Source organism: Topomyia yanbarensis, chromosome 3 (genome assembly GCF_030247195.1).
Source record: "Topomyia yanbarensis strain Yona2022 chromosome 3, ASM3024719v1, whole genome shotgun sequence".
NCBI classification, from domain to species: Eukaryota; Metazoa; Arthropoda; class Insecta; order Diptera; family Culicidae; genus Topomyia; species Topomyia yanbarensis.
In genome coordinates, this window is record NC_080672.1 from 223,784,085 (window position 1) to 223,808,647 (window position 24,563).

Consider the following 24,563-nt stretch of genomic DNA (forward strand, 5'->3'; position numbering starts at 1 on the left):
TTGAGTAAAGTATAAACTTCAAATCGATTCAAAAAAAATTTTTTTTTGTTTCAGTACAAAATATAACCCCTTTAGGAAAATTCAGTTTTCCCACCACAATATAGATATTTTATTAACAGAGCAAACAATAATTCGTTGGTATGTCTATTTTATGGGCCATTTTTTCGCTTTCCCATTGATTTGGTTTGAGATTTCTAGCACTGATGTTGTCCTATGCTGATTTGAACGATTCTCTGAGTCCTGCCACTATCCCATGTAGTATGTGTTATCAAAAACATCGCGAAGCATCAAGTTCTAAATGTTCTCAAACGATATAATATCCGAAGAGAGTGATAAGAGTTATAAGAAATGTCTCATCACACTGTTAGGTGGATTAAAAACGTTTTTTGTTAACCATTTTTGTTAACTACCTATTGAGTCAATTTGTCAACAGTTTTTTCGGCATTTAATTAGCAAGTGACTGGAAGGTGAAGTATATTTTTCAATATTTAGAGCCATAGTACTCAAGGGAGAGCAAGGTGTTGAAGGGAGAAAGTTTAGAAAAGCGTGGAAGGATCATATATGCAAGCTTAGAGCTCACCGGCGACTTAACCTTTTGTCTGCTACCGTAGGGGTCAGGGTCTTTTGGCATTAGAAATGCGAATCACCTGAGTCTACGGCATGTCCGGACAAGCGTAAAGTAACTTGTTACTTCATGCTGTCGGAACCGACAAAAAGTTAAGTCACGGTAAACTTCCACACTAAGCATTTGCGACGTTGAAACTCATTGAATGAGCCAGTTTTGTTTGTTCCCTCACCAATTGCCTGCCTGAGTGATTTTATTTTATCGACTATTGTGACTGTCTCAGCGTCTGTGACAATATGGTCACATGTGTTGCTGATTTGCACGGTGTCGGCAGCTTTCACCCAACGCTGCAACGATGGATCCCCATCACGGTAAGTTCTATTTTTACCATTTTTTTGTTAACCATTTTTGTTCACTACCTATTGAGTCAATTTGTCAACAGTTTTTTCGGCATTTAATTAGCAAGGGACTGGAAGGTGAAGTATATTTTTCAATATTTAGAGCCATAGTACTCAAGGGAGAGCAAGGTGTCGAAGGGAGAAAGTTTAGAAAAGCGTGGAAGGATCATATATGCAAGCTTAGAGCTCACCGGCGACTTAACCTTTTGTCTGCTACCGTAGGGGTCAGGGTCTTTTGGCATTAGAAATGCAAATCACCTGAGTCTACGGCATGTCCGGACAAGCGTAAAGTAACTTGTTACTTCATGCTGTCGGAACCGACAAAAAGTTAAGTCACGGTAAACTTCCACACTAAGCATTTGCGACGTTGAAACTCATTGAATGAGCCAGTTTTGTTTGTTCCCTCACCAATTGCCTGCCTGAGTGATTTTATTTTATCGACTATTGTGATTGTCTCAGCGTCTGCGACAATATGGTCACATGTGTTGCTGATTTGCACGGTGTCGGCAGCTTTCACCCAACGCTGCAACGATGGATCCCCATCACGGTAAGTTCTATTTTTACCATTTTTTTGTTAACCATTTTTGTTGACTACCTATTGAGTCAATTTGTCAACAGTTTTTTTGGCATTTAATTAGCAAGGGACTGGAAGGTGAAGTATATTTTTCAATATTTAGAGCCATAGTACTCAAGGGAGAGCAAGGTGTTGAAGGGAGAAAGTTTAGAAAAGCGTGGAAGGATCATATATGCAAGCTTAGAGCTCACCGGCGACTTAACCTTTTGTCTGCTACCGTAGGGGTCAGGGTCTTTTGGCATTAGAAATGCGAATCACCTGAGTCTACGGCATGTCCGGACAAGCGTAAAGTAACTTGTTACTTCATGCTGTCGGAACCGACAAAAAGTTAAGTCACGGTAAACTTCCACACTAAGCATTTGCGACGTTGAAACTCATTGAATGAGCCAGTTTTGTTTGTTCCCTCACCAATTGCCTGCCTGAGTGATTTTATTTTATCGACTATTGTGACTGTCTCAGCGTCTGTGACAATATGGTCACATGTGTTGCTGATTTGCACGGTGTCGGCAGCTTTCACCCAACGCTGCAACGATGGATCCCCATCACGGTAAGTTCTATTTTTACCATTTTTTTGTTAACCATTTTTGTTAACTACCCATTGAGTCAATTTGTCAACAGTTTTTTCGGCATTTAATTAGCAAGGGACTGGAAGGTGAAGTATATTTTTCAATATTTAGAGCCATAGTACTCAAGGGAGAGCAAGGTGTTGAAGGGAGAAAGTTTAGAAAAGCGTGCAAGGATCATATATGCAAGCTTAGAGCTCACCGGCGACTTAACCTTTTGTCTGCTACCGTAGGGGTCAGGGCCTTTTGGTATTAGAAATGCGAATCACCTGAGTCTACGGCATGTCCGGACAAGCGTAAAGTAACTTGTTACTTCATGCTGTCGGAACCGACAAAAAGTTAAGTCACGGTAAACTTCCACACTAAGCATTTGCGACGTTGAAACTCATTGAATGAGCCAGTTTTGTTTGTTCCCTCACCAATTGCCTGCCTGAGTGATTTTATTTTATCGACTATTGTGACTGTCTCAGCGTCTGTGACAATATGGTCACATTTGATTCTGATTTGCACGGTGTCGGCAGCTTTCACCCAACGCTGCAACGATGGATCCCCATCACGGTAAGTTCTATTTTTACCATTTTTACATTTCTTATAAAAGAAATGTATAGAATTCGCTCAAATTTTCAAGATTTTTTCCGAGGCCCGGAGGGCCGAGTCTTATATACCAATCGACTCACCTCGACGATTTGGGACAATGTCTGTGTGTGTGTGTATGTAACGGACAAATTCTCATTCGTGTTTCTCAGCAATGGCTGAACTGATCTTATCCAAACCTATTTTAAATGAAAGAACTAAAAAACAGTATTAACGCTATTAATTTGTTTTTGATTCTGATGTTTAGTTTCCAAGATATGAATGTTTGAATGCGTAAAAATGGCGTTTTTTGCAGTTTTTTCAAATTATCTGGCGAAATTGACAATATAGATCAACAGTTTATTTGTCTCTAGACAAATTTAATGAATACCTTTCGAACAAGCTATAGATTGTTGAAATCGGACTATTATCAAAAGAGATATTTAACATTAAATGCGAACGAAAGATTTTTATCATTTCACATTGCCAGAAATGTGACCAAAAACATATAATCTATTATTAACGCCAAAACGGCTTATTTTAGGTCAATAGTATCTTCGGAGAATATAATGGAGGCAATATTCCCTTTATTTTGGTATTGTGCTTTTGCTGATTAATCCCCCTATGAGTGAGATATTTTCATAAATTTTCTTGGAAATGATTATATCGAAATGATGCAAATTTTTAGCTCTTACTTTTGCGAATAACTTTACTGAAGACTTTAAATATCTATTTTAAATACTTTAAAAGTTATGGCTTGTTGTTTGTTGAATACTCTTTGTCGCCTATTTATTGTTCAATATAGTAATAATCCATTGAAATAAGCGAAACATTATTTCGACAAAACGAATTTTGTATTTCATTTTTCTATCTACAACCGCTAGAAATAATCACCGAACACTTCCAAGTTGTCTGGAAGGAACTTGATAACTTATCAGTGTAAAAATGTTCATTTGTGCGAACCTTCTGACTGCAATTTTTCTAACTTATAACCATCGGATCGAACTGAAACATATCGGAAAAAAGAAAAGCGAAATAAATAACTCCAAGCAACGGCGTAGCCAAGAGAAGGTTTTGGGGTTTAACACCATACAACACCCCCCCCCCCGCCACCACACCCAAAAAAATATTGGATTGAAGTTGAAAATTTATTGATGCAGACTGATTTAATTCAATATTACAATAACAATGATCTGATCCGTAGATTGATAACCTGTTGTTGTAAACATCATTAGGACTTTTGACAAATTGTCGGAATGGGGTCCTGATATGTAACTGATCTATTGGTCTTGATTTCACAGTTGTCTAATAGCATCAATATCAAATTCCTGCCTGAAAACATTCCAATAGAAAATTCCAGAGTTCTGTAATCAATCATAATCCTCAGTTTTATTTTCAAATTTAGCTCGTTTTTGTAGAAATGTACTGTAATAAGGGTCTTTATTTAATAGGAAGCGAAGTTAAAATTGATTTAATGTCTATGAAGCATAGAACTGCTCACCAAAAAAATGCATAAATTTCAACATTTGCTAAAAATGTTTTTGCCTTTCTCATTCACTCTAAAATTCGTCAATCCAATCCCGACCCGGAGAGCCGAGTGTCATATGCCAACCGACTGAGTTCGTCGAGATCGAAAAATGTCTGTGTGTATGTATGTGTGTGTCTGTGTGTATGTAGAAAAAAATGTGACCTCTGTTTCTCAGAGATGGCTGGACCGATTTGCACAAAGTTAGTCTCAAATGAAAGGTACAACCTTCCCATCGGCTGCTATTGAATTTTTTTTATTGATTGGACTTCCGGTTCCGGAGTTACGAGTTGAAGAGTACAATCACACAGCAAATTCCCATATAAACTGATATGAAAAATTTTCAAAATCAAATTTGTATTTTTGATGCCAAATTACTTTATAATGCATGAAACATTGAGATGTTTGACAAAAATTGACTTCTTTTGACTTTGGTACATTTTTACCTTTCTCATATAGAAAGGTTATGCAATCACTCCAAAAATCGTCAATCATACCGGCCCGGAGGGAGTATGCAGTGAGGGGTTGCTACTTTAAAATTAAAACTAGTTGAAAATTTTCGGCAGGACCTGGACATCCCGGATCTTTCTCCATGATCCGCCGCTGGTTTCAAGCGATGTTTCAGTATCACATAGTATCTCAAGATCGTGGCTGTCGATCCATTGTATGTATGTGCAAATCGTACTGAACATGTAATATTCATTTCCTCCATTGTATTGAACATAACCAACCATGGAATCGTAGTCGGAACAAATGAGAAAAGCACAATTGCACCACTAGGTGGATTAAAACAGGTTTTATTTTGGGAATGCTTCGAGTTGAGATTAAAACGTAATATGAGTAATAACGAGGACACTTTCCGAATGTAGAGAGAAATTTATGAAAAATGACGATTTCCATTCGACTCTAGCAGGTTCTGATCGATTTTGATGAGCATTTGATTTTTGTTGTATGACCAATTATATGTATAGGTCAAATGTTTAAAAACAGTAATTTAAGGTCAAGATAGCATCATTTTGAAACCGCCAATTTCGGAGGTTTAGTATCTTCGATGAGTTTTACAAACGTTAAACAGCGCATCATTTGATAAAATAATTTTGACGGTATATCGTCCAAGAAGTATTTATGGTGAATTTTCTCAGGTTAATATTCATGACTACAATAAAGTCTCAACAAATTCGCTAAAGACACGAACTCTGTTACTATTTTCTGAAAAATTAATTCTGCATAATTTTAAAACTTCAAAAATTACGGTTTCGGAATTATGCCGTTTGGACAGTATGATCGATTTTCACCAAACCGAATTTCTGGCTACGCCGCTGACTTCAAGTAAGTAGAAACAAAGTCGTTCTACACTCGTTCACAAGAAACTTCCTCGAATACTGAATATCTATTATAATACATTGAAACCCCGATTTTATCAGTCAAATATGAACATATGTTTGATGGGCTCTAGCAGACGAACAAGATTGAATTCGAGTAAATCCTTTCTTGAGCATGTTTTCCTTATCATGAAGATATGCGAAATATGCGAAAATAAAAAGTTCATCATAATCAGAAATAGTTATCACACTACATCAAGGGACGAGAAGAATATTTTAACAGCTTCAGTTTATTATAAAGAAAAAAAAAATTGCCCGATTTAGTCAATGTCCCCATTTTGTGAGCCTAAAATACACCATGAGACTGATAAAAATGGGTCTTTATTGTATGTATTATTCGCTGTGTTTCACATTAATAGGTACATTTCATGTTTGGGGATTTTTTACATTTCTTATAAAAGAAATGTATAGAATTCGGTCAAACTTTCAAGATTTTTTCCGAGGCCCGGAGGGCCGAGTCTTATATACCAATCGACTCAGCTCGACGATTTGGGACAATATCTGTGTGTGTGTGTGTGTGTTTGTGTATGTAACGGACAAATTCTCATTCGTGTTTCTCAGCAATGGCTGACCCGATTCTATCCAAACCAATTTTAAATGAAAGAACTAAAAAACAGTATGAACGCTATTAATTTGTTTTTGATTCTGATGTTTAGTTTTTAAGATATAAAAGTTTGAATTCGTAAAAATGGCGTTTTTCGCAGTTTTTTTAAATTATCTGCCGGAATTGACAATATAGATTAACAATTTATATGTTTTTAGATAGCTTAAACGAATACCATTCGAACAAGCTATAGATTGTTGAAATCGGACTATTATCAAAAGAGATATTTAACATTAAATGCGGACGAAAGATTTCTATCATTTCCCATTGCCAGAAATATTACCAAAAACATGTAATCTATTATTAACGCCAAAACGGCTTATTTTAGGTCAATAGTATCTTCGGAGAATTTAATGGAGGTAATATGCTCTTTCTTTTGGTATTATGCTTTTGCTGATTAATCCCCCTATGAGTGAGATATTTTCACAAATTTTCTTGGAAGTGATTATAACGAAATGATGCCTTCAGCAAATTTGTAGCTCTTACTTTTGCGAATAACTTTACTTAAGACTTCAAATATCTATTTTGATTACTTTAAAAGTTATGGCTTGTTGTTTGTGGATTACTCTTCGTCGCCTATTTATTGTTCAATATAGTAATAATCCATTGAAATAAGCTAAACATTATTTCGATAAATCGAATTTTGTATTTCATTTTTCTATCTACAACCGCTAGAAATAATCACCGAACACTTCCAAGTTGTCTGGAAGGAACTTGATAACTTATCAGTGTAAAAATGTTCATTTGTGCGAACCTTCTGACTGCATTTTTTCTAACTTATGACCATCGGATCGATCTGAAACCTTTCGGAAAATGAAAAGCGAAATAAATAACTCCAAGCAACGGCGTAGCCAAGAGAAGGTTTTAACACCATACGCCCCCCCTCCCCACCACACAAAAAAAATATTGGATTGGAGTTGAAAATTTATTGATGCAAACTGATTTAATTCAATATTACAATAACATTATCTGATCCGTAGATTGATAACCTGTTGTTGTAAACATCATGAGGACTTTTGATAAATTGTCGGAATGGGGTCCTGATATGTAACTGATCTATTGGTCTTGATTTCACAGTTGTCTAATAGCATCAATATCAAATTCATGTCTGAAAACATTCCAATAGAAAATTCCAGAGTTCTGTAATCAATCATAATCCTCAGATTTCTTTTCAAATTTTCAGCTTTTTTCCTACACAATATTACGAAAGCTTATTACACAATTTTTCCTAATAGGTTTGTGAAAATTATAAACTATTTGAAATTTTTTAATAGTTTTATTTTTTATTTAACCGTGATTTTTTAATAAATAGTGATCATCGCTTCACAACGTAGTCTATTTTTCATGGTTTGCGGTGAGCACGAACTCTCGAATTGCTGAACTGAAAATTATGGAATAGAATTTAAATTTTAGTATTCTTTACAGACCCGCTGGTGCCCTAAGACGATTTCGCTAGATTTCCAGAGCACTGTGCACCCAGTGCATTAACGCAAGTGACGGAAGGTTATCGAAAAGTTTCGTGAAAATGAAAATTCCAGTAATGATGATGATTTTCCCAAACGGTTCGTTTTCGTGAGGTTTTTATTTGTTCTTTGGCATTAGGATTAGCGATAATAATTCAAATCAAGAATACTACTGGGAAGTCACTTTTAGAAAAAGTCGATGTCGAAGTAAAATTTGAAACTATGCACGCATGTACTTCAGAGATAGCGTGATATCAGGAGCTGCGATTTCATTTCAACGCTTTTTTCGTGAAAAGGGCGATACTTACAAATGTAAACATAGGGCTTTTTTCATACATGCGAATGAGGGCTTTGAAACGCAACAAATTAACCTAAAAATTTTGATTCTACGATATTGCTTTCTTAAACTACAGCAAAAAATACAACGGGCGAAACTGTATTTTTGTTTGTTTATTTAAAGTTTCGCCCTCCACGCTCCATGCAAACAAACAGGGCGATACTTTTTTTCCTAGCAGTTTAGAGGCGAAACTGTTATTTTCGTATTTTTTAGGATTATCAAACTGATACCAGCTGTAAATAGTAACAATGATCTCTATTGAAAAAACCCGGACGAAATCGGTGGTGTAAAACGGTAGTTATTGTAAAAAAACGTAAGGGCGATACTTCAATGCTGATAGATGGGACCGAAAAAGTAATCAATCGCCAAAGGGGCGATACTATCATTTTGTCAATTTCATTAGCAAAAACAAATTTAAATTTAATAATTTCAAATACTTTATGAAGTTTTGGGTTTCTATCACTGAATCATGCAAGCTAGGATGTCAAAAAACACAATTGTTCTTAAATAGGAAATAAAACCAAGTCTGGAAATATTCACTGTTGATTTTCTTTGAATGGTATCACTGCTAGTATCGCCCTTTTCAAGAAAAAGCGTTGATTTCTTAGTTCTCAGTCGCGTTGGAAATTTGAGTAAAATATAAACTTCAAATCGATTAAAAAAATGGTTTTTTTTTTGTTTCAGTACAATATATAACCCCTTTAGGAAAATTCAGTTTTCCCACCACAATATAGATATTTTATTAACAGAGCATTAACAGTAATTCGTTGGTATGTCTATTTTATGGGCCATTTTTTCGCTTTCCCATTGATTTGGTTTGAGATTTCTAGCACTGATGTTGTCCTATGCTGATTTGAGCGATTCTCTGAGTCCTGCCACTATCCCATGCAGTATGTGTTATCAAAAACATCGCGAAGCATCAAGTTCTAAATGCTCTCAAACGATATAATATCCGAAGAGAGTGATAAGAGTTATAAGAAATGTCTCATCACACTGTTAGGTGGATTAAACACGTTTTTATTGCATCGAACTACAACAATTTTTAGGTAGTTTTCAAGGGGTTATTTTTTAGACTTCTTCCAAAATTTGGCGAACCTATTCCAATTCGTATACCAATTAATTGGTATACTTAAGGGTTTATATGTTGCAGATAGAGAAAATACTGAAATTTTCAGCTTTTTTCTTACACAATATTACGAAAGCTTATTAAACAATTTTTCCTAATAAGTTTGTGAAAATTATAAACTATTTGAAATTTTTTAATAGTTTTATTTTTTATGTAACCGTGATTTTTTAATAAATAGTGACCACCGCTTCACAACGTAGTCTATTTTTCATGGCTTGCGGTGAGCACGATCTCTCGAATTGCTGAGCTGAAAATTATGGAATAGAAATTAATTTTTAGTATTCTTTACAGACCCGCTGGTGCCCTAAGACGATTTCGCTAGATTTCCAGAGCACTGTGCACCCAGTGCATTAACGCAAGTGACGGAAGGTTATCGAAAAGTTTCGTGAAAATGAAAATTCCAGTAATGATGATGATTTTTCCAAACGGTTCGTTTTCGTGAGGTTTTTTTTTGTTCTTTGGCATTAGGATTAGCGATAATAATTCAAATCAAGGATACTACTGGGAAGTCGCCTTTAGAAAAAGTCGAGGTCGAAGTAAAATTTGAAACTATGCACGCATGCACTTCAGAGATAGCGTGATATCAGGAGCTGCGATTTCATTCCAACGCTTTTTTGTGAAAAGGGCGATACTTACAAATGTAAACATAGGGCTTTTTTCATACATGCGGATGAGGGCTTTGAAACGCAACAACTTAACCTAAATATTTTGATTCTACGATATTGCTTTCTTAAACTACAGCAAAAAATACAACGGGTGAAACTGTATTTTTGTTTGTTTATTTAAATTTTCGCCCTCCACGCTCCATGCAAACAAACATGGCGATACTTTTTTTGCTGGCAATTTAGAGGCGAAACTGTTATTTTCGTATTTTTTTAGGATTATCAAGCTGATACCAGCTGTAAATAGTAACAATGATCTTTATTGAAAAAACACGGACAAATCGGTGGTGTAGAACGGTAGCTATTGTAAAAAAACGTAAGGGCGATACCTCAATGCTGATAGGTGGGACCGAAAAAGTTAACAATCGCCAAAGGGGCTATACTATCATTTTGTCAATTTCAATAGCAAAAACAAATTTTAATTTAATAATTTCAAATACTTTATGAAGTTTTGGGTTTCGATCACTGAATCATGCAATCTAGGATGTAAAAAAACACAATTGTTTTTAAGTAGGAAATAAAACCAAGTCTGGAAATATTCACTGTTGATTTTCTTTGAATGGTACCACTGCTAGTATCGCCCTTTACAAGAAAAAGCGTTGATTTCTTAGTTCTCAGTCGCGTTGGAAATTTGAGTAAAGTATAAACTTCAAATCGATTCAAAAAAAAAATTTTTTTTGGCTCAGTACAATATATAACCCCTTTAGGAAAATTCAGTTTTCCCACCACAATATAGATATTTTATTAACAGAGCATTAACAATAATTCGTTGGTATGTCTATTTTATGGGCCATTTTTTCGCTTTCCCATTGATTTGGTTTGAGATTTCTAGCACTGATGTTGTCCTATGCTGATTTGAACGATTCTCTGAGTCCTGCCACTATCCCATGTAGTATGTGTTATCAAAAACATCGCGAAGCATCAAGTTCTAAATGTTTTCAAACGATATAATATCCGAAGAGAATGATAAGAGTTATAAGAAATGTCTCATCACACTGTTAGGTGGATTAAACACGTTTTTATTGCATCGAACTACAACAATTTTTAGGTAGTTTTCAAGGGGTTATTTTTTAGACTTCTTCCAAAATTTGGCGAACCTATTCCAATTCGTATACCAATTAATTGGTATACTTAAGGGTTTATATGTTGCAGATAGAGAAAATACTGAAATTTTCAGCTTTTTTCTTACACAATATTACGAAAGCTTATTAAACAATTTTTCCTAATAAGTTTGTGAAAATTATAAACTATTTGAAATTTTTTAATAGTTTTATTTTTTATGTAACCGTGATTTTTTAATAAATAGTGACCACCGCTTCACAACGTAGTCTATTTTTCATGGCTTGCGGTGAGCACGATCTCTCGAATTGCTGAGCTGAAAATTATGGAATAGAAATTAATTTTTAGTATTCTTTACAGACCCGCTGGTGCCCTAAGACGATTTCGCTAGATTTCCAGAGCACTGTGCACCCAGTGCATTAACGCAAGTGACGGAAGGTTATCGAAAAGTTTCGTGAAAATGAAAATTCCAGTAATGATGATGATTTTTCCAAACGGTTCGTTTTCGTGAGGTTTTTTTTTGTTCTTTGGCATTAGGATTAGCGATAATAATTCAAATCAAGGATACTACTGGGAAGTCGCCTTTAGAAAAAGTCGAGGTCGAAGTAAAATTTGAAACTATGCACGCATGCACTTCAGAGATAGCGTGATATCAGGAGCTGCGATTTCATTCCAACGCTTTTTTGTGAAAAGGGCGATACTTACAAATGTAAACATAGGGTTTTTTCATACATGCGGATGAGGGCTTTGAAACGCAACAACTTAACCTAAATATTTTGATTCTACGATATTGCTTTCTTAAACTACAGCAAAAAATACAACGGGTGAAACTGTATTTTTGTTTGTTTATTTAAATTTTCGCCCTCCACGCTCCATGCAAACAAACATGGCGATACTTTTTTTGCTGGCAATTTAGAGGCGAAACTGTTATTTTCGTATTTTTTTAGGATTATCAAGCTGATACCAGCTGTAAATAGTAACAATGATCTTTATTGAAAAAACACGGACAAATCGGTGGTGTAGAACGGTAGCTATTGTAAAAAAACGTAAGGGCGATACCTCAATGCTGATAGGTGGGACCGAAAAAGTTAACAATCGCCAAAGGGGCTATACTATCATTTTGTCAATTTCAATAGCAAAAACAAATTTTAATTTAATAATTTCAAATACTTTATGAAGTTTTGGGTTTCGATCACTGAATCATGCAATCTAGGATGTAAAAAAACACAATTGTTTTTAAGTAGGAAATAAAACCAAGTTTGGAAATATTCACTGTTGATTTTCTTTGAATGGTACCACTGCTAGTATCGCCCTTTACAAGAAAAAGCGTTGATTTCTTAGTTCTCAGTCGCGTTGGAAATTTGAGTAAAGTATAAATTTCAAATCGATTCAAAAAAAAATTTTTTTTGGCTCAGTACAATATATAACCCCTTTAGGAAAATTCAGTTTTCCCACCACAATATAGATATTTTATTAACAGAGCATTAACAATAATTCGTTGGTATGTCTATTTTATGGGCCATTTTTTCGCTTTCCCATTGATTTGGTTTGAGATTTCTAGCACTGATGTTGTCCTATGCTGATTTGAACGATTCTCTGAGTCCTGCCACTATTTTTTTATTTTCAAATATTCTATCTTAAAATACGTTTATTTAGGCCCAAATGCTGTAGCTTAACGAGGCCGATAATTCATTTTTTTTTTATATTACATGTCACATGTTAGTGGGGGAAGGGAAAGCCGTATTTAGGGGCGGCTTGCTCCCCTCTTATGTAAGTAAAGGACAAAGGTAGGAAGTGGGATACATATTGTGTAATTGACATCGTCGTTTGCTGATTGATCATTGTGGCGGATATGCACACTTTGTTGTAGTGTTGTAGTTTCCAGCCTGTAATCGCAGGGGCGAGGGGAGGGTCGATATTTCGGATAATTATTGGCACTCTATATCATCTGCATGTGCGGTATGTCATGATGTTCTGGATAGACGGTTATCAAGAAGAGTGTGCACCGAAGACTCGTGAAGCAATGCCATATTGTAGATACAGGGATAGGTTGGTGAGATTCTACTGTGAATGAGAGAGGGTAAAATGTATTAAACTTGGACATCAATGGTTTTCAAAAAGATATAGATAAGAAAAATATAGGGGTGGTCACGGCTTGCCAGGACGTCCCGGACTGGCACATAGGGTGATCTACCTCGGGCCCGAAGGGAATCTATTAGTTGGGACCTGGCAACACAGTACTCTGCGCACAGTCAAACAACATGCTCGATGTCGTGATAGCCGTTCTCACAAACACAATGATTATTTTCAGCAAGCCCTATACGACGGAGATGCGCGTCAAACGAGTAATGGTTGGACATGATCCTTGACATCGTACGAATAAAGTCCCGGTTCACATCCAACCCCTTAAACCAAGCATTCGTTGATACCTTCGGGATAATGGAATGTAGCCACCGTCCCAGATGCCCATTGCTCCATGAGGTTTGCCAACTATCGAGCGTCCTCTGACGAGAGATACTGAAAAATTCGTTGAAGCAAATTGGTCTTTCGTAAGTGTCGCCTTCTAATGCGCCCACCTTGGCTAAAGAGTCCGCCTTCTCATTGCCCGCAATAGAACAATGTGACGGGACCCAAACCAAGGTAATCTGGTAAGATTTTTCAGATAAAGCACTCAGATATTCCCGTATTTTCCCCAGGAAATACGGTGAGTGCTTTCCAGGCTTCGCCGCACGGATGGCCTCAATGGAGCTGAGACTATCCGAAACGATGAAGTAATGGTCTGAGGGCAGGGTGTCAATGATCCCGAGAGTATACTGAATGGCAGCTAATTCTGCGACGTAAATTGAAGCAGGATCATTGAGTTTGAATGAGGCAGCAAGATTTTCGTTGAAGATACCGAAGCCTGTGGACCCGTCGAGAATTGATCCGTCAGTGTAGAACATTTTGGCGCAGTCGACTTGATGGTATTTGTTATAGAAAATATTTGGGACCACTTGTGGGCGAATATGATCCGGAATTCCACAAATCTCTTCCTTCATGGATGTATCGAAAAATACAGTTGGATCAGAAGTATCTAAGAGATGAGCACGGTTGACGTTATATGTAGATGAATTGATGTTCTGTGCCATGTAATCGAAGTACAAGGACATGAATCGGGTCTGAGAATTAAGCTCGACAAGCCTTTCGCAATTTGCAATCACCAATGGGTTCAGAATATCGCATCGAATGAGCAATCGATATGAGAGGTCCCAGAATCGATTTTTCAGCGGAAGAACGCCCGCCAGCACTTCGAGACTCATCGTATGGGTCGAGTGCATGCAACCCAAGGCAATACGCAAGCAACGATACTGGATTCGCTCCAGTTTGATGAAGTGTATGTTCGCAGCGGAGCGAAAGCAGAAACATCCGTACTCCAACACTGATAATATCGTTGTTTGGTACAACCTGATTAGGTCTCCTGGATGGGCACCCCACCATGTTCCAGTTATTGTACGGAAAAAGTTGATCCTTTGTTGGCACTTCTGTTTCAGATACCTAATGTGACATCCCCAGGTACCTTTAGAGTCGAACCATACCCCGAGATATTTGAATGTTGAAGCCTGAGCAATAGTTTGATCCATTAATTGAAGCTGTAGTTGCGCTGGTTCACGCTTTCTAGAAAATACGACTAGCTCAGTTTTCTCCGTGGAGAACTCGATACCCAGTTGGAGAGCCCATGCAGACAAATTGTCCAAGGTATCTTGCAGTGGTCCTTGCAAGTCGACGGCTTTAGGACCTGTAATAGAGACCACACCGTCATCTGCAAGCTGCCTTAGCGTGCAGGAATTGACAAGACATTCGTCAATGTCATTCACGTAAAAATTGTAGAGGAGAGGGCTTAGACATGAGCCCTGGGGAAGGCCCATGTAGCTAAATCGTGATGTCGATAAATCGCCATGCGAGAAATGCATTTGTTTTTCAGACAACAGGTTTAGCAAAAAGTTATTTAAAATTGGCGAAAGACCATGCTGGTGCAACTTCTCATAAAGAATGTTGATCGAAACTGAATCGAAAGCCCCCTTAATATCCAAGAATACTGATGCCATCTGCTCTTTGTTAGCATATGCCATTTGAATTTCTGTTGAGAGCAACGCAAGGCAATCGTTCGTCCCTTTGCCTTTGCGGAAGCCAAATTGTGTATCTGACAGTAAGCCATTTGTTTCGACCCAATTGTCGAGCCGAAACAGGATCATTTTCTCGAACAACTTCCGGATACAGGACAGCATTGCGATCGGACGATACGAATTGTGGTCGGAGGCTGGTTTTCCTGGTTTTTGGATGGCGATGACCCTCACCTGTCTCCAGTCATGTGGGACAATGTTACCCTCAAGAAACCTATTAAATAAATTCAACAAGCGTCTTTTGGCAGAGTCTGGCAGATTCTTCAATAAGTTGAATTTAATTCTATCTGGCCCCGGGGCTTTATTGTTACATGATAAGAGAGCAAGTGAGAACTCCACCATCGTAAACGGTGTTTCGTTCGCGGTATTGTAAGGCGACGCGGCGCGGTAGATTTTCTGTGCCGGGGCGGAATCCGGACAAACCTTCTTGGCGAAATCGAATATCCAACGGTTTGAATATTCCACGCTCTCGTTAGTACTGTTTCGGTTTCGCATACGTCGGGCCGTGCCCCAAAGAGTGCTCATCGATGTTTCTCTTGTTAACCCGTCGACAAACCGGCGCCAGTAACTGCGTTTCTTAGCTTTCATTAAATTTTTCATTCGCTTTTCTAATATCGCGTACACTCGATAACTAGCAACTAACCCGTCGTTCCGGAAAGTTTTATACGCGGCAGCTTTCTCCGCGTACACGTCTGAGCACTCTTTGTCCCACCACGGGTTGGGAGAACGTTTTTGGGTGTTCACGTCGGGTACTCGTTTCGTCTGAGTTTGAATCGCGCTATCGAGAATCGAGTTGGACAAAAACTTATATTCTTCCTCCGGGGGAAGTATCTGTGTTGAATCGATAGTTTTGGATATCTCAGCAGCGTAGCTCTTCCAATCAATGTTTCGTGTGAGGTCATAGGGAACATTGATTGGTGTCGATGGTCTTGAACCAGTGGTGATTGCAATTACAATTGGTAAGTGGTCACTACCGTGGGGATCAGATATTACCTTCCACTTGCAATCTAACCGTAGTGATGTCGAGCATAAAAATATGTCCAGTGCACTTGCTTGCGCAGGTGGTCTAGGAATTCGTGTCATTTCCCCTGTGTTCAGAATTGTCATATTGAAGTTGTCACAAAGGTCTTGAATTGTCGAAGATCGATTATCGTCGTATAGACAGCCCCACCCCGTACCGTGAGAGTTAAAGTCTCCAAGAAGCAGGCGGGGCGAGGGAAGGTGTTCAATCACGTTGGAGAATCTTCGATATCCCATCATGGCCCTAGGAGGAATGTAAATAGAAGCAATGCAAAGATCTTTGCCTTTGATTGTTGTTTGACAAGCGACAACTTCAATGCCTGGCGTCGAAGGGAGGTTGATTCGATTGAAGGAGTAGCACTTTTTGATCCCTAAAAGTACCCCCCCATATGAGTCTTCTCGATCCAAGCGGATAATGTTAAAATCGTGGAAGTTGAGGTTTATATTAGAAGTTAGCCATGTTTCACATAGGGAAAATGCATCACAATGATTGTAATTTAGCAAGTGTTTTAATGAATCAATTTTGGGGATAATACTTCTGCAGTTCCACTGTAAAACAGTGATCAGATCCCTGATTCCGTCTAATAAGTTAGCCATCGAAGGATACGATCGCTGTAAGGAGGGGCCATTGTTCAGTCAACTGTTTTAAAAATGTTCTTACTGTTGGTAGAATAGCAACCAGCAAGCTTTTCATAGGATCGGTAATGTTGAAAGCTGTGAATATCCAGTCCACAATGTCAGAAAATTTAAGGAATCCCGTTTTAGGTTGAGTTTCTGACTGTAAAATTGGAGCACTTGGGATTTTTGGTGCCCCGGGGAGTGCTGGGAACTCCTGGTTGTATCTCAATTTCCCAAAACCAGGAGGTATTATCTTCGGATTTGTACCAGCCCTTCCAGTTGATGAATTATTTTTATTTTGTACCCTTGTTTGGGACAACCTAGGACCCTTACGAGGAAGTTCAGGTGAGTTTTGATTAGGTCTTTTCCTAGAGTTTCCAAGCGGAGCCAAAGAATGCCCCTCGCAAGGGTCGTTAGAGGCGTTATCGTCAGTTGGCAAGAGAGCGAATGGGTTTTCGGAGATAAGTGGAACAGCTCTTTTAAGCATTTCTGCGTAAGAGCGTCTGGAGCGATCTTTGGCGGATCGCTTCAGTTTATCCGCGCGAAGTTTGTACGTTGGGCATGTCAAAAGTGCATGCGGATTCTCCCCACAGTAAACACACTTCTCAGCGGGGCTACTGCAAGTATCATCCGCATGGCGTTCCCCACATTTACCGCACCGTTGCTTGTTGCTACAGTAGGTGGCCGTGTGACCTAGCTGCTTGCAATTGGAACAATTCATGACCCGCGGTACAAACAGGCGTACAGGTAGACGAGCTCCTCCCACTTCAACGTAGCTCGGAAGTGCAGATCCGGCGAAGGTTACGCGAAACGAGTCTGATGGATAGTAATTACCATCTTCGATGGACTTTGAGTGCAATTGCTTGCACTCCAAAATCTTAACTGATTGAAGGTTAGGGTCCTTAAAGCGGCCAGCCCCATCATTCATCAGATCATCGACAGTTAGACCCGCATCACTTACCACACCGTCGATCTCCACATCACGAGAAGGGATGTAGACGCGATACTCCAGCGTAAAGAGGCTATTTCTAACGATATCATTGGCCTGTTTCAAGTCAGTAACGACTACGCGCAGTTTGTCTGACTGAACCTTTTTAATCTCGGTTACGGCCGAGTAACGTTTTGTCAGCTCCCGTGCAACAGTTATGCTGTTTAACGGTTTATTTTTGGGCCGAAAGTATACCACCCAAGGACCAGCGGATCCATCCTGGTAAACCTTGACTCGGGGGGGCTGTGAGACATTGGGGGAAAGTGGGGGAAGTGGATCGACCATAACATTATCTGTCTCAGTATCAGATATACGTTCTTCTTCTTCATAATATTCCTCTTCGGAGGGTGATCCTTCTGTTTGTTCCATTTTGTTGCGGGAGCAACACGCTCGACCGCACTGTTTAACTTAAATCAAAATAAAAAATCAAAAGCAATAAAAAGAAAAAAATCGATAAGAAAAGTAAAAAACGAAACACTTCACCAGTTGGTTCCTGACGAGCTGGTAGGTGAATTGATCCTTCGTTTGTTTTATTCGTCACCCGCGTGACCTTCACACATTAGAGCTGATATAGCTCGTCTAAACAAAGCCGTCTTTCAGGCAAGAAAAATGTTTAGTAACGCACTTCACTGCACTACTTTAACTGATATCGCAGGTAACAATTATCACTCGCGGGACTGTTTATTAGTAATGCTTTACTGCAGCCTCTGCCACAGCAAGCACCTTCGTACCACCGAAAAAACTAAACCACACCGGAGAGAACAAAAAGCACTTGTTTCCCGGTACAAAGTTGGGTTACGAATGAGTCCTGCCACTATCCCATGTAGTATGTGTTATCAAAAACATCGCGAAGCATCAAGTTCTAAATGTTCTCAAACGATATAATATCCGAAGAGAGTGATAAGAGTTATAAGAAATGTCTCATCACACTGTTAGGTGGATTAAAAACGTTTTTTGTTAACCATTTTTGTTAACTACCTATTGAGTCAATTTGTCAACAGTTTTTTCGGCATTTAATTAGCAAGTGACTGGAAGGTGAAGTATATTTTTCAATATTTAGAGCCATAGTACTCAAGGGAGAGCAAGGTGTTGAAGGGAGAAAGTTTAGAAAAGCGTGGAAGGATCATATATGCAAGCGTAGAGCTCACCGGCGACTTAACCTTTTGTCTGCTACCGTAGGGGTCAGGGTCTTTTGGCATTAGAAATGCAAATCACCTGAGTCTACGGCATGTCCGGACAAGCGTAAAGTAACTTGTTACTTCATGCTGTCGGAACCGACAAAAAGTTAAGTCACGGTAAACTTCCACACTAAGCATTTGCGACGTTGAAACTCATTGAATGAGCCAGTTTTGTTTGTTCCCTCACCAATTGCCTGCCTGAGTGATTTTATTTTATCGACTATTGTGACTGTCTCAGCGTCTGTGACAATATGGTCACATGTGTTGCTGATTTGCACGGTGTCGGCAGCTTTCACCCAACGCTGCAACGATGGATCCCCATCACGGTAAGTTCTATTTTTACCATTTTTTTGTTAACCATTTTTGTTAACTACCTATTGAGTCAATTTGTCAACAGTTTTTTCGGCATTTAATTAGCAAGGGACTGGAAGGTGAAGTATATTTTTCAATATTTAGAGCCATAGTACTCAAGGGAGAGCAAGGTGTTGAAGGGAGAATCAATAGTCACAATAGTCGATAAAATAAAATCACTCAGGCAGGCAATTGGTGAGGGAACAAACAAAACTGGCTCATTCAATGAGTTTCAACGTCGCAAATGCTTAGTGTGGAAGTTTACCGTGACTTAACTTTTTGTCGGTTCCGACAGCATGAAGTAACAAGTTACTTTACGCTTGTCCGGACATGCCGTAGACTCAGGTGATTCGCATTTCTAATGCCAAAAGACCCTGACCCCTACGGTAGCAGACAAAAGGTTAAGTCGCCGGTGAGCTCTAAGCTTGCATATATGATCCTTCCACGCTTTTCTAAACTTTCTCCCTTCAACACCTTGCGCTCCCTTGAGTACTATGGCTCTAAATATTGAAAAATATACTTCACCTTCCAGTCCCTTGCTAATTAAATGCCGAAAAAACTGTTGAGTAAATAATAGTCCAAATTTTAAAAATCTTTTAAAAATCTAATTTTAAAAATTTAAAAAAATTGAATTTCCTGTTTCAGTCAATTATATTCGCCGTGGCGCTCCTCGACGTGGAAATGGTTAGACGTCTACTCTTGGGACGCTTGTGTGGTTCTGTGTGACTGCATTTTTTTCGCGTGCATAATGAATGTATAAATAAACCTTAACATTACAAAAGCGGTCCATTGTTGCCTTACCTTCAAAATCGTAAACCAAAATCACTTTCGGTTTAAGCACTTTACATCGGACGCCCCCCTAAAGTAAAACATACACAGCTAATTTGTTATGTTTGTTTTAGATTATTATTGTTTTATACTCAATGTTGATTTTATAATATAAAACAATTGGGAATATCTTTGTATGAGATAATTTTTAAAATGATTAAAATATGATATTTGTATTCTGGCGATAAATGATTGCTGAAGAGAGATTCTTGCAGTTCTGCAAAAATTTTGGACGAATGCTTTTCAAGTTTCTGGCGCTTTTTCAATCTTGTTTTCAGTTTAGTTACCTATCGTTTCTACGTCGTACTCTTAACTCCATTCTTTTTGAAAACCTTGAATGTTTGCATTTATTTTTCTGATGGTGTTCGTCAACATTTTAAAAATGTGAAACGTTGTACTAATTTTTTTCACCACAAATCTGAATGCATTCACCCCACACAGTGACATTTTCGCACAAAAGCCCATGGAAAAGGTGCTTGCGACAAAGCCATTATTTGTCGAGCCAGTTTACAAATGATCAATGATGACCAAATGTGGACCGCAACTGAGTCGTACGATGTGGCAAGGAAAGCTGCTTTGTCACGCAATGTTTCAAGTTCAAATCTCAGATTAACATAGGAAACGTGCCAATCGAACCAATTTATTCTGATGCAAGAGCAGAGAAAAATCGACAGAATTGTTTCGAAAAATGCCATACCTGGACCAAAATCATTTCACTATGTTGAGACGAACGTGGACTTCAAATTAAAACTGAAAATCTTTTCTTCCGGCAACACTTTTAAATGATTAAGACAAAATAAATCTGAAATTAAACATACATCTAAATGCAATAAATAGTAAAGTTAATCGCAAGTGTGTTTTACACAACGCGCTGGTGGGTAAAACTTCATACACCCAAGTCTCAGTACGAGTGAAGCGCGTGGCGGTACGTTTTTCGCGCGCAAGGTGCTATTGAAAAATTCATATCTCCGTAAGTATTTAATTGCCCACTCCCAAATTTTTATGGCATCAAGAAAAATGATTTTCCTATTTTATACAATAAAAAAAAAGAAAAAAAAATTATGTCCAAGTTTGAAAAAAATAGATTTGTTTTAAACTTTTCAATATTTTTCATAAAAACAATACGTTGAGTAAGTATTAATATACTTCATCCGAAAGCTGTGAAAAAGGCGCACATTTCATGTCTTGGGAACTTTTTGGTATCTTCTTTACTTTTAACAGTACTAGTGATTGAAAAACGTAGGTTGTTTTCAAATGGTGAAATTAAACACAAAAAATCTCGAAAGTCTCGCCTACTATGTTGAAATTAAAAAATACGTGTCGAATATTTTTGACTACTAAACCGAGAAAAAAAATTATCTGGGCAAAAAAAATTTTTGTGGCAAATTTTGCGTGGAATGCCCCATATATATATATATATATATATATATATATATATATATATATATATATATATATATATATATATATATATATATATATATATATATATATATATATATATATATATATATATATATATATATATATATATATATATATATATATATATATATGGTTATCGCGATACATTTTGCGTTACTTTCCCGTTTATTGGAGTTGGAGTTGATACGGTTAACTTTCAATTGTTTAGAAATAAGTAACTATTAAAGGACATGTTGTTGGCAGTTGAAAATCAATAGTATTGGACATTTTCTATGCACAGGGGGGTTAGACGATGTGTAAAAATGGAATTTTTGTCAACTTTTCGGGAGTGTTTTATATTGAAGGGAATGTTATTAGCAGTTGACAATCAATAGTTTTGGGCATTTTCAATACACAGGGGGTTCGGCGATGTGTCAAAATGGATTTTTTTTTCAACTTTTAGGGAAAGTTTATTATATTGAAGAAGTTATTAATAAGTGAAAATCAATAGTTTTGGGCATGTACCGTCGGTGCGTCAAAATAGATTTTTTTCCAACTTTTCGCAAACTTTTTATATTGAAGGGCAGGTTGTTGGCAGTTGAACATGGATAGTTTTGGACATTTTCAATTCACAGGAGAATCCACCAGTGCACAGTGTTTCCAAAATGGCAAAAAGGTGAAAGAAGTTCTTTGAACCACGAAAAACATTTTTAGCTATAGTGTCTTCAGCAAAGTTTATTTATATTTTTTTGCATTTAAAAAGTACTAGTTAGGTGATTAATCCCTCTAAAGCTGAGAAGCAAGCTTTTGTTTGGTCATTTAAATGAAAATAAAAAAAACTTTTTTTGGCAAAGTTGTTGAGAATATCTTTAATATTAATTTCGCTGAAGAGACTATGTGTCTATCTGTCGATTTAATTATACGTTTGTGAAGATTTATTTGATATACCCCACAAAATTGTTTATTTCAAAATACTTTTCCTGGTAATTTTGTAGAATTTCAAAATGTTCCAAGATTTCGTTCAACATAAGAAAATACAAAATTTTTGTAATGTTAGTTTATTTGTATCTCTTACAACTTAGAAGTTATCAAATGATTTAGTGTCCAAAAAGAAATGCTTTGGTATGGAAGCCACAAATTTCTGCAGGTATAGCTTCACCAAGACGAATCTGTAAAACAAACACTATATATACTGCAAAATATACAAAAATAATACTACTGTACTGTAAGACCTCCTAAGGGAAATTTTTACTAAATAATAAGAACGGGTTATGAGGCTTTGTCGAGGGACTAAAGAAGATTATTGTATCCACGGCGGTTTATTAAAAAGAAAGGAAAAAATATATTAGTCTTGGTGTTTGCGTTTCGACATCGTCTCTTCAGAACCAGAAAAAATATGTGCCGATTTTGTCAATGTCAATTCACCTAGGGGCTGATAAAAACGGGTCTTCACTGTATTCAAAAACGACTAAAACTCTATTATGAGGTCATTCATAAATTACACTACATATTTGAGGGTAAAAGAAGGAAGCATGAAGCATCTTGTTACATAGTGGAGAGAAGAAACGGTGGAGGGGGCTAAAAGCTTCCCAACTAGAAAAAAATATACATTGGAAATATGTATATTCTCCTTTTTAAAATTCAAAATCTAGTTTAAATTAAAATTATAATAAAATCTGTTAATCACCACACGACTTAAATGTGTAGTATAATTTGTGAATGGCCTAATAATAGTGGTTTAGTAGTTTTTTCAATATATGTCTTTGCGTGATAAAAATTACTAACTACACAATAGCTCAAAATTTGTTTTCTTCATGGTCAAAACAATTTTGATCACCTTTTTGCCGAACTGTGCACCTGGGACTCTTCTGTGCACCAACTTACTCGAAAAATTAAAAAAATTCCATTTTGACACATCGTCGGACCCTTCTGCGTATTGAAAATGTCCAAAATTATTGATTTTCAAATGCTAACAACTTTCCCTTCAGTATAATACACTTTCCCGAAAAATTGAAAAAAAAAAATCTCTTTGACGCATCATCGGACTCCGCTGTGCATAGAAAATGTCCAAAACTATTGATTTTCAACTGCCAACAATATGTCCTTCAATAGGTATTTATTTCTAAACAACTGAAAGTTAACCGCATCAACTTCAACTTCAATAAACGGGAAAGTAACGCAAAATGTATCGCGATAACCGATGAACCGACGATGACGATGAATACGACGATACAATTATCGACGATGACGATGAAGGCGACGATACATTATCGTTAACGGAGTTTTCGATGACGATACATTATCGTTAACGAGTAATGCCGATAAATTATCGCGAAAAATGTATCGTATTAACAACCCTGGTCTTCAACCCATAGCACACAGACACGCTTCATAATACATGTCTACTACTTGGAACTTTATATGGAAATCGTATAATCCGTTTGGGAGTCCATGGATCACATATATACAAACATCGACTTTTATATATAAAGATTTTATTATGTTACAGCACATTGTATTATACTTTTTTATGTTGTGTTGTATTATATTGTATTATGTCATATTATATTATATTATATTATATTATATTATATTATATTATATTATATTATATTATATTATATTATATTATATTATATTACATTATATTATATTATATTATATTATATTATATTATATTATATTATATTATATTATATTATATTATATTATATTATATTATATTATATTATATTATATTATATTATATTATATTATATTTTATATATTAGGGTGAGTGTACCAGTCGTGGCATTAGCACCAGTTGTTCGCACTAGTGGATCCAGCTAGCCATTAACCAAAAACGCTTTTAATCCACCTAACAGTGTGATGAGACATTTCTTTTAACTCTTATCACTCTCTTCGGATATTCTATCGTTTGAGAACATTTAGAATTTGATGCTTCGCGATGTTTTTGATAACACACACTACATGGGATAGTGGCAGGAGTCAGAGAATCGCTCAAATCAGCATAGGACAATATCAGTGCTAGAAATCTCAAACCAAATTAATGGGAAAGCGAAAAAATGGCCCATAAAATAGACATACAAACGAATTATTGCTAATGCTCTATTAATAAAATATCTAAATTCCTCAATCAATGCATTGTGGTGGGAAAACTGAATTTTCCTAAAGGGGTTATATAT